Source organism: Tachyglossus aculeatus, unplaced genomic scaffold (assembly GCF_015852505.1).
Source record: "Tachyglossus aculeatus isolate mTacAcu1 unplaced genomic scaffold, mTacAcu1.pri scaffold_240_arrow_ctg1, whole genome shotgun sequence".
Taxonomy (NCBI): domain Eukaryota; kingdom Metazoa; phylum Chordata; class Mammalia; order Monotremata; family Tachyglossidae; genus Tachyglossus; species Tachyglossus aculeatus.
This window is the reverse complement of record NW_024044955.1, coordinates 31489-43913: the sequence shown is the minus strand read 5'-3', so window position 1 is coordinate 43913 and position 12425 is coordinate 31489. Positions and strand designations below refer to the sequence as shown.

Genomic DNA, 12425 nt, shown 5'->3' with positions numbered 1-12425 from the left:
GATTGATTGATTGATTGATTGACTGGGAAACCAGAATAGAGGTTCCTCTGTGAGTAGGAAGATTACAACGCTAAAAGTGAGAAGATATGACCCTAGTCCTGGCTCTTCTAATGTTTAAATATGTGACCTTGGGTAAGTCACCAAGTTTCTCTGTGCCTCAATTTCCCCTTTTGTTAAACCAGGCTAGTAACCTCTCCACCCTATCTCCATGGGGATGAGGTGAAGATAAAATGAGGTAATATGGAAGAAAGCCCATTCAACCCTTCGAAAGGTGCTGTGCACATCCTGAATGCTGTCATCTTCTAGACTCTAAACTACATGTGGTTGGGGAATATGTCTACAAAATCTCTTTCAAGCACTTAGTACAGTGCTTTGCTCTATAAATATCATTGATTGATTGATTGTGTGATGTTCCACATTGGTTTCAGCGGAGATTGGCTCCGGATTTGTACCAGGAAATTATGCAGATGGCACATCATGTTGTAGCCACTGTGGAGGCACAGTACCACTTCTGTCCTGCTCCCTATGGGGCCAATGAGCCAGGGGCAACCGAGGCGTTTCGCCATCATATGCCCCAGGACTTTACTTCCCTCAGAAAAACAATCCCAGCTAACAGGAGAACTCAAACTGCTTCACCCGCTCACTCTCTCATTAGGCAATATCTCTGGCTAGTGCTCCCCAAAAATGGGTATTCTGTGAAAACTCCCCACTGCACCTCCGGAGGCATGGGAAGCATCCTGGAGGCTGTGGGAAGGTTGTTGCTAACGTACCCTCTCAGGGTTCAGCAGTGGGTTAGGGAAGAGAGCAAATTGCTTCAATAAACTCCCCAAAACATGGTAATGGGCTCATGCCCTGACAGATTTCACAGATACCCCTCTTTATAGAAAAGAGACAAAAACATGTTTTCTCTCTATGTTAAAGTACCCAAGTCCCAATCATTATTCTCATTGAGCAGGGAGTACATAATCAGAATGCAACCCTCTTTGCGAGACAGGGACTGTATCTGGCTTAGTACAGTGCATGGAAAATAGTAAGTGCTTAGCAGATACCATTATTATAGACAATTGACATTTCAATCAGTCAATCATATTTCTTGAATGTTTACTGTGTGCAGAACACTGTATTAAGCGCTTGGGAGAGTACAATATAACAGAGTTGGTAGACACTTTTCCTGCCTACAAGGAGCTTATGGTCTAGATGGGGAGACAGATATTAACATAAATTATAGATTTGTACATAGGTACTATGGGGAAGAGGGTGAAGTGAATATGGAGTGTTTACTGTGAGTCTGTTGTTGGCTAGGGACGCTGAGAAGAAGCATGGCTCATTGGAAACAGCCCGGGCTTTGGAGTCAGAGGTCATGGGTTCAAATCCCTGCTCCACCAGTTGTCAACTGTGTGACTTTGGGCAAGTCATTCAACTTCTCTGTGCTTCAGTTCCGTCATTTGTAAAATGAGGATTAAGACTGTGAGCCCCACGTGGGACAACCTGATTGCCTTGTATCCCCCCAGCGCTTAGAACAGTGCTTTGCACATAGTAAGCGTTTAACAAATACCATCATTATCATTATTATGATTATCTCTCTATGTTGCCTATTTGTACTTCCCAAGCCCTTAGTACAGTGCTCTGCATACCGTAAGTGATCAATAAATACAACTGAATGACTAATGAAAGTGTACAAATCCAAAGGCATAGGCAACACAGAAGGGAGAGGGAGCAGGGGAAATGAGGGCTTAGTCAGGGAAGGCCTCTTGGAGGAGATGTGATTTTAATAAGGCTTTGAAGGTGGGGAGGAGAGTGATTGTTTCTTGGATATGAAGAGGGAGCGACTTCCAGGCCAGAGGCAGGATGTGGGCAATGAGTCGGAGGTGAGATGGACAAGATAGAAGTACGGTGAGTAGGTTGGTGTTGGACGAGCAAAGTGAATGTGCTGGGTTGTAGTAGGAAATCAGCAAGGTAAGAGAGGAGAGAACAAGGTAATTTAGTGCTTTAAAGCTAATGGAAAGGAGCTTCCATTTGATACGGAGGTGGATGGACAACTACTGGAGGTTCTTGCGAAATGGAGAAATACAAATTGAACAGTTTTTTTTTTAGAAATATGTCCCAGGCAGCCAAGCAGAGTATTGAGTGGAGTGAGGAAAGACAAGGGAGTACTTAACAAAATACTGGCTTAAGCACAGATTAGCCTTTTCCGATAACTTAATCTGGATGACCCCAATACAAGCAACATCCACTTATTTTTTTTCTCCTTGTGGAAAGCCTTTTGTGTAACTTCTTCTGTTATTTGAACCCATGACACTCTTCAGTTTGGAGCAAGGAAGCAAAGAGAGAGCTGCCTTTAGCTCATTTCCATTTTTCCCTGGCCTCCTAACCTCCCCTTAGAGTCAGGTCTTCGCCGGAATAGGCTGAGCTCCAGCCAGTGGCATCATCAAGTGAATAGGCTCCTCCAAGAGTGACACCTTTCATTTTTGTGTGAGGGCCTGATCATGTGTCTGTCCGTGAGTCTGCACTGGGAATCCGGAGCCATGGGTTCTGGTGCCGGTTCTGCCTCCTGAGTTTATGCTATCACTGAGGATCTTTCTGGCCTAAAAAAACAACCGAGGATGATCTGCAAGGTAGACAGATCCAGCAGGTATCCTGAAATTAGTTGGTTATCGTGATCAATGAGCAGTGCAAGGCAACCACCTGCGAAGCTACGACATTACAACATAGCATAGACACTGTGTCCTGGTCACTTTGGCCGTAAATAGAACTTGCTTATTTCAAAAAAAGCCTTTGTGAGCACAAGCAACAAGAGTGTGCGAGTGGCACGGCACAAACCGCTAGCACTAAAATTAACTCCTCTAAACACGTTTAAAGTACTGAAGTCTCAGGACCTAGGACTCAATAGGAGACTCCATCCACCACCAAGCAGATGATAACTATGGTGACTGGGGACTGCCAGTGCACTTGACCCAAACAAGAATGGATTTCGACAAATATGTTCCGTTCTCAAAAATGATGATCGGTCTCACTCAAAGAGGATTCATGACTAAAAGCTTGTTCCCCCAGATACTGCTTCCTTCCAGAATCACAGTCTTTGCATGAAGACAGTTTTCCCTCTGAACACATTTCTCAGAGCCTCTTTCATGTCTTTGTTCCTCAGGCTGTAGATGAAGGGGTTCAGCATGGGGGTGACCACTGTGTACATCACAGAGGCTATCGAGCCCTTCCGCGATGCTTGGGTAGATACGGGGCTGAGGTAGACCCCTAAACCAGTGCCATAGAATAAGGAGACCCCTGATAGATGTGAGCAACAGGTGTTGAAGGCTTTATATCTTCCTTTGGCAGATGGGACTCTCAGTATGGTGGTTATGATGCGGGTGTAAGAGAAAACGATACCCACAACGGGAATAATACCCAATATAACTCAGCACATACAGCAATACATCACTGATCAAAGTTCCTGTGCAGGAAAGCTTTAGGACCTGGTTAGGCTCACAGAAAAAGTGAAGGATTTCATTGTCTGTACAGAAAGATAGCGGAACCACCAATAATGTGTGAACCAGGGCATCAAGGCCACTGACACTCCAGGACCCAGCAACCATCAGGGCACAGAGCCGTGGGTTCATGATGGTGGTGTAGTGGAGCCACGTAGCGATCATAAGCCATCCCGGTGAGGAGGAAATGGTCTAGACCTACAAAGAGAAGGAAAAAAAACATTTGGGCCAGGCAGCCAGCGTAGGATATGGATTTATCTTGGGTCTGGAGGTTGGCCAACATCTTGGGGATCATGGTAGATAATAGACAGGCGTCGGCCAGGGAGAGGTTGATGAGGAAGAAGTACATGGGGGTGTGCAGGTGCGGGTCGGAGCCGACGGCCAGGACGATGAGCAGGTTCCCCAGGACCCCAAGCAGGTACACCCAGAGGAACAGCCCGAAGAAGAGCTGCCGCTGCTCCACCCAGTCAAACAGTCCCAGGAGGAGGAATACTGGGACGTTGGTTTGGTTCCCCTTCACCATGGGGCCGGAGAATGTGCTGGGAGAGACATGGCAGGAGAATGAGATGACAGATCAATCACATCCTGGTTCTGCCTGAACCTACATTCTATACGGTTTAATGTGTGTGTGTGTGTGTGTGTGTGTGTGTGTGTGTGTGTGTGTTTGCGTATTGCGGGGGAGGGAGGCTAACATGGTCAGAGTAAGCAATGGAGAGGCCCTGTCACTCGACTTCAGACCGCCCCAGCTCTATTGGATAGGTGGTTAGGACGCCTGGGGTCTGGCTGGGCATCTCGTTCATCTGAAGTTCTCCCATTCCCACTCTCCAGCTTTCCTGGGGTCCTGCGTCTGCCCTTCCTGGGCCTGTGTGTGTGCGCCAGCACAGGGTGAAGCAGATTCATTCGATAGCATTGATTGAGTGCTTACTGTGTGCAGAGCACTGTACTAAGCACTTGGAAATGCAATTCTGCCCTACCTCCAGGCATAGCACTGGGCTCTCTCAGTCTCCTGCTCACCATTCTCCATGGAACGCCCCATCAGAGATTCAGAGCCCATCATCAGTGGCCCCTCAGGTTTCTCCTCACCCGACTGAAAAATCCCAGTTTCTTCAGACACTCAACTCCCAGACTTTCTTCCCCATCACTGTACCCTCCAGGGCCTTCTCCAAATCTAGGATAAGAACTCGGTCACTGAGAATGATGTGTGATTTCTCTTGTTCTTTCCATGATGTCCAATCCCCTAAATACCATTCATCCTGATAGGGAAGTAGCATGGCTTTGTGCAAAAAGCACGGACTTGGGAGTCACAGGTCATGAGTTCTAATCCTGCCTCGACCACTTGTCAACTGTGTGACTTTGGGCAAGTCACTTAACGTCTCTGTGCCTCAGTTACCTCATCTGTAAAATGGGAATTAAGACTGTGAGCTTCACTTGGGACAACCTGATAACCTTGTATCTACCCCAGTGCTCAGAACAGTGCTTTCCACATAGTAAGTGCTTCCTTCCTCTCCCCCTCCTCCCCGTCCACATCCCCCCATCTTACCTCCTTCCCCTCCCCACAGCACCTGTATATATGTATATATGTTCGGACATATTTATTACTCTATTTATTTTACTAGTACATATTCTATTTATTTTATTTAGTTAATATGTTTTGTTTTGTTGTCTGTTTCCCCTCCCCCTTCTAGACTGTGAGCCCACTGTTGGGTAGGGACCGTCTCTACGTGTTGCCAACTTGTACTTTCCAAGCACTTAGTACAGTGCCCTGCACACAGTAAGTGGTTAATAAATATGATTGAATGAATGAATCATCATTATTATTGTTATTATGGCAAGTCACTTAACTTCTCTGTGCCTCTGTTCCTTCATCTGTAAAATGGGGATTAAGACTGTGAGCCTCACTTGGGACAACCTGGTAACCTTGTATCTACCCCAGTGCTTAGAACAGTGCTTTGCACATAGTTATCGCTTATCAAATCCCATCATCATATTTATTGTTATTATTGCCATTATCAACAACAGATTCACAGAATCTGGCACATAATAAACGCTTAATAAATACCATCATTTATTCTTATTATTCCAGTGAGCCATAAAGGAATTTTGTTTGGTTACCTGCTTTTGTTGGTTCTTACCTGGGCTTATAAAAGTGTGCTTTTTAACACCTTTCCAGCTTCGAGTAAGTCACTCCTTTTTATTTTAACTCCCCCGTCAGATTTTTCCTCACTAAGGTCTATGTTTTGTAACTTTTTTTAGAAATTTAGTAGACCACGATTCTTAATTTGTGGATTTCTTTCCAAGCAAGAATGTCAAATGTTCACAAGTCATGATCACTATGGCAGAGCGATTCTTCTATCGCCTGCACTAGGACTAACTGTCCCAGAAAAGAGTCATTTGCCATCTCCAAAAACTCTAATTTCACTTCCTCCTTCTCTAATCACCGATGACCTTGTCATCTCCTTTGCTGGTGAAATCGAAAGCATCAGACCTAACTTGCCCAAGACCCACCTTCAACCTCTATGATGCTCTTCTATCTCTCCTTCCACCCTCTCCTTCTTACCAGCTTTCAAGAGAAAGTCTCACACAGCCTTTCCAAATCTGTGCCACTCTCTTGCCTCTCCCCCAACTGATTGATTCCTCACTCCCTTTCCATGGCCCAGAATTCATTCTCCCTTTAACGCTCCCCAGCTTCATAGCTCTACTGAAATCCCACTTCCTCCAGGATGTTGTCCCTGATTGAGGCCCACCATCCCAGCTCATGTTATCTTAGCACACACCTAAGCGTTTATTAACTCACATGGAGCTTTCACTAACTTTCATTAGCACTATGTACTTGAAGAACCCCGCATGAAGGAAAACTCACATTATAATACTTCCATTATGTTCATCGCTTCCTTTACTGCATCTCATCGAATCCAGAGAAGATGTGTCTTTTGGGAAGAGTGTTCCCTAATTCGTTCAAAAACTGTGTTCTATTCAAAACAAATAGTGAAGACATGTGTTTTAGCACAACTGACTGTATAGTATGATCTTCATCTTATTTTTGTTTTCATTTTATTCTCTTATCCATTTTTCCATCCCCTTCTTATTCCAGTTTTATCTGTGTCATCCTTCCTCCTACTCCACTGATTGTAAATAATGTATCTGCCTGGCTTCCGCAGTAGATTGTAAACTCTTTCATGGTAAGGACCATGTCTTTTACCTCTATTGCATTCAGCAACTGCTTTTCTTTGCTTCCCCATATTTCACAAATACCAATTATATCAAACTCCTCCTATTTTCCAAATAATTCACCACAGGAGACTTGCCCAGGGAACCAAAGATACTGCTGGGGCTGTCCTTCTCCTGAGGTAGCTCTTACCTGGACTGTCCGTGCCGGCCTCTGACTCTGAGTGCACGGGCCTCTGTCTTTTATTTATCTCCTCTTTGCTGCAAGAATTGCCCTGCTCAGAGTTCCTAAGCAAGGCTGTTGCAATATGGAATCATGTCTCCTCGCCCACAAGGTAGTGTGGGAGGGAGCAGGCTCGAGGCAAGACTATTTGCAGGAGTCTCTGGGCCCCTGGGACACCGCTGCACAAGTCCCAAGCTCCTTGTTAGAAACAGTGCTCTGCATATAGTAAGCACTCGATAGGTATGATTGATGAATTTAAAAACAAACAAACACTAAGTGCCTGATCTCTGTCCCAGCTCCTCTGGGCTATAATGGAGGGATTCAGATGCCTTATCCTGGTCCCTATCCAGGCTACCCATCAGACCGCTGTTTGTTGATTGCAGGTGGGGCTCTGGATGTAATGAGATTTGATGTCAAGTGCCTAATACAGTATACTTCATACAGTAGACAATAAATAGCAATGATGATTATGATGATAAGGATGATATCAATGGCAACCGATAATCTCCATAACCTTCTTGTCAGAGAAGAGACATAAGCTCACGTGGACAGGGAATATGTCCATTTATTGTTATATTGTACTCTCCAAAGCGCTTAGTAATGTGCTTTGCACACAGTAAGCGATCAATAAATACTATTGAATGAATGAATGAATTAGATTATCATCATCTTCATGATCATCATCATTAAGTTTTGTTTTTTGTTTTTCGGGTCTTTATTAAGAAGCAGCGTGGCTTAGCAGCAGGAGCACGGGCTCCGGAGAAAAGGTTGTGGGTTCTGATCCCAGCTCCACCACTTACCAACTGGGTGATTTTGGGCCAATCACTTCACTTCTCTGTGCCTCAGTTACCTCATCTGTAAAATGGGGATTAAGACTGTGAGCGCCACGTGGGACAACCTGATTACCTTGTATCTACCCCAGCGCTTAGAACAGTGCTTGGCACACAGTAAGCACTTAACAAATGCCATCATCATTAAGTGCTTACTGTGTGTTAGGCATTGTACTAAGCACTGGGCACTGTGCGCTGTTCTAAGCCCTTGGGAAAATAAAACAGAAACGCAAGACACATTCCCTGCCCACAAGGAGTTTATACTCTACCATCCAAGCCATCGCTACATAGCAGCTTCTGAATGAATGCTTTCTTATGATGTTAAGGCCAGGTGCACTCGAAGCATTAACTCAAGGAAAAGAATTGTATTCCAAAACTAGTTTCCATCAAGACAATGTAGAATTTATTGAAAAGACTAAACTAGAATTGGACTACCAAGCCCAACTGGTAACAAATAAAGGGTCAGACAAGCTATCTTCCAAGCTGACATGACTGGCTCTACTTTTAGGTAGTAACATCAGGGACTTGAACTTCTCAAGACAGCCAGATGTTCCCAGTACTTGCCAGAATTTAGGCAAACTAGCGATGTAAGATGCTTTACTAATGACTAGGAAACCAGAATAGAGGTTCCTCTATGAGTAGAAAGATTACAAGGCTAAAAGTGAGAAGATATGACCCTAGTCCTGGCTCTTCTAATGTTTAAATATGTGACCTTGGGTAAGTCACCAAGTCTCTCTGTTCCTCAATTTCCCCTTTTGTTAAACCAGGCTAGTAACCTCTCCACCCTATCTCCATGGGGATGAGGTGAAGATAAAATGAGGAAATATGGAAGAAAGCCCATTCAACTCTTCAAAAGATGCTGTGCACATCCTGAATATTATCATCTTCTAGACTCAAAGCTCCATGTGGATGGGGAATATGTCTGCCCAATCGCTGTCACGCACTGAGTACAGTGCTTTGCTCTATATAGTATCTTCTGTCAGAGGAGATTGGCTCCAGATATGGGCCAGAAAATTATGCAGATGGCACATCGTGTTGTAGCCACTGTGGAGGCACAGTACCACTTCTGCCCTGCTCCCTATGGGGCTGGTGATCCAGGGGCAACCAACATGCTTCACCTTCATCTTCCCCAGGACTTTACTTCCCTCAGCAAAACCATCCCAGCTGACAGGAGAACTCAAACTGCTTCACCCTCTCATTCTCTCATTAGGCAATACCTCTGGCTAGTGCTCCCCAAAAATGAGTATTCTGTGAAACCTCCCCCCGGCACCTCCAGAGGCACAGGAAGCATCCAGAAGGCTGGGGGAAGGTTCTTGCTAACCTACCCTCTCGGGGCTCAGCGGTGGGTTAGGAAAGAGAGCCAATTGCTTCAATAACCTCCCCAAAACAAGGTAATGGGCTAACGCCCAGACAGATTTCACAGATACCCCTCTTTATAGAAAAGAGACAAAAACATATTTTCTCTCTATATAAAAGTACCCAAGGCCTAGTCTTTATTCTCATTCAGCAGGGAGTACATAATCAGAATGCAACCCCCTTTGCAGGACAGGGACTGTGTCTGATGTGATTAAATTCTATATATCTGAGGGCTTAGTATGGCGCTTGGAACATAGTAAGTGCTTAGCAAATACCATGATTATAGGCAATTTACCTTTCAATCAGTCATATTTATTGAGTGTCTACTGTGTGCAGACTAGACTGTAAGCCTGTTGTTGGATAGGGACCGTCTCTATATGTTGCCAGCTTGTACTTCCCAAGCGTTTAGTACAGTGCTCTGCACCCAGAAAGCGCTCAATGAATACAACTGAATGAATGAATGCAGAAACCTACGCATCAAGCTAAAACTCCTCACTCTTGGTTTCAAGGCTCTCCATCCCCTCATCCCCTCCTATCTCACCTCCCTTCTCTCCTTCTCCAGCCCAGCCCGCACCCTCCGCTACTCTGCCGCTAACCTTCTCAACTGTGCCTCGGTCTCGCCTTTCCCGCCGTCGACCGCCGGCCCAGGTCCTCCCTCTGGCCTGGAATGCCCTTCCTCCGCACATCCGCCAAGCCAGTTCTCTTCCTCCCTTCAAAGTTCTACTGAGAGCTCACCTCCTCCAGGAGGCCTTCCCAGACTGAGCCCCCTTTTTCCTCTCCACCTCCCCATCCCACCTGCCCTACCTCCTTCCCCGCACAGCACCTGTATATATGTTTGTACAGATTTACTACTCCATTTATTTTACTTGTACATATTTACTATTCTATTTATTTTGTCAACGATGTCCATCTAGCTCTCTTCCTCCCTTCAAGGCCCTACTGAGAGCTCACCTCCTCCAGGAGGCCTTCCCAGGCTGAGACCCCTCCTTCCTCTCCCCTTCCCCCCTCCCCATCCCCCCTGCCTTACCTCCTTCCCCTCCCCACAGCACCTGTATATATGTATATATGTTTGTACGGATTTATTACTCTATTTATTTATTTATTTTATTTGTACATATTTATTCTATTTATTTTATTTTGTTAATATGTTTTGTTTTGATCTCTGACTCCCCCTTCTAGAATGTGAGCCCACTGTTGGGTAGGGACCGTCTCTATATGTTGCCAACTTGTACTTCCCAAGCGCTTAGTACACTGCTCTGCACACAGTAAGCGCTCAATAAATACGATTGAATGAATGAATGAATGCAGAACAGTGTATTAAGCACTTGGGAGAGTACAATATAACAGAGTTGGTAGACAATTTTCCTGCCTACAAGGAGCTTACAGTCTAGAGGGGGAGACAGACATTAACATAAATTATAGGTACTTCCATAAGAACTATGGGGAAGAGGGTGAGGTGAATATCAAGTGTTTACAATGAGCCCGTTGTTGTGTAGGGACCATCTGTGTATGTTGCCGGTTTGTACTTCCCAAGCGCTTAGGACAGTGCTCTGCACACAGTAAGTGCTCAATAAATACAATTGAATGAATAATGAAAGTATACAAATCCAAAGGCATAGGCAACACAGAAGGGAGAGAGAGCAGGGGACAGCCAGTGCACTTGACCCTAACAAGAATGGATTTTGACAAATGCGTTCTGTTCTCAAAAATGGTGATCGGTCTCACTCAAAGAGGATTCAAGACTCAAAAGCTTGTTCCGTCAGATTCTGCTTCCTTCCAGAATGCAGCACAATGAATCACAGTCTTTGCATGAAGACAGTTTTCCCTCTGAACACATTTCTCAGAGCCTCTTTCATGTCTTTGTTCCTTAGGCTGTAGATGAAGGGGTTCAGCATGGGGGTGACCACCGTGTACATCACGGAGGCTATCGAGCCCTTCCGTGATGCTTGGGTAGATATGGGGCTGAGGTAGACCCCAAAACTAGTGCCATAGAATAAGGAGACCCCCAATAGGTGTGAGCAACAGGTGTTGAAAGCTTTATATCTTCCTTTAGCAGATGGGACTCTCAGTAAGGTGGTTATGATGCGGGCGTAAGAGAAAATGATACCCACAAAGGGAAAAATAGACAATACAACAGCTAGCACATAGAGCAATACATCATTGATCAGAGTGTCTGTGCAGGAAAGTTTTAGGACCCGATTAGGCTCACAGAAGAAGTGAAGGATTTCATTGTCTGTACAGAAAGATAACGGAACCACCAATAATGTGTGAACCAGGGCATCAAGGCTACTGACACTCCAGGACCCAGCAACCATCAGATCACAGAGCCGTGGGTTCATGATGGTGGTGTAGTGGAGGGGGTGGCATATAGCCACGTAGCGATCATAAGCCATGCTGGTGAGGAGGAAATCGTCTAGACCTACAAAGAGAAGGAAAAAAAAAACATTTGGGCCAGGCAGCCATCGTCGGATATGGATTCATCTTGGGTCAGGAGGTTGGTCAACATCTTGGGAATCATGGTAGATAATAGACACGCGTCGGCCAGGGAGAGGTTGATGAGGAAGAAATACATGGGGGTGTGCAGGTGCGGGTCGGAGCTGACAGCCAGGACGATGAGGAGGTTCCCCAGGACCCCAAGCAGGTACATCCAGAGGAACAGCCCGAAGAAGAGCTGCCGCTGCTCCACCCAATCGAACAGTCCCAGGAAGAGGAATATTGGGACGCTGGTTTGGTTCCCCTTCGCCATGGGGCCAGAGAATCTGCTGGGAGAGACATGGCAGGAGAATGAGATGACAGATCAATCACATCCTGGTTCTGTCTCAACCTACGTTCCATGCGGTTTAGTGTGTGTGTGTGTGTGTGTGTGCGCGCGTGCACGTGTGTTTGTGTATGTGTGTATTGGGGGAGGGAGGTTAACATGGGCAGAGTAAACCGTGGAGAGGCCCCGTCACTCGACTTCAGACCCCCCCAGCTCTATTGGACAGGTGGTTAGGAGGCCTGGGGTCTGGCTGGACATCTCGTTCATCTGAAGTTCTCCCACTCCCACTCTCCAGCCTTCCTGGGGTCCTGGGTCTGCCCTTCCTGGGCCTGTGTGTGTGCCAGCACAGGGTGAAGTGGATTCATTCGATAGCATTGATTGAACTCTTACTGTGTGCAGAGCACTGTACTAAGCACTTGGAAATGCAATTCCGCCCAACCTCCAAGCATAGCACTGGGCTCTCCCAGTCTGGCTGCTCCCCATTCTCCATGGAATACCCCATCAGAGACTCAGAACCCCTCATCAGTGACCCCTCAGGCTTCTCCTCGCCCGACTGAAAAGTCCCAGTTTCTTCAGACACTCCACTCCCAGACTTTCTTCCCCATCACTGTTCT

General features: G+C 45.9%; 2 pseudogenes; both read right to left on the bottom strand.

Moving 5' to 3' along the window:
* Positions 1-2462: 2462 nt before the first annotated feature.
* Positions 2463-3816, bottom strand: LOC119923752 (annotated as a pseudogene).
* Positions 3817-10789: 6973 nt separating this feature from the next.
* Positions 10790-11799, bottom strand: LOC119923751 (annotated as a pseudogene).
* Positions 11800-12425: the final 626 nt, after the last annotated feature.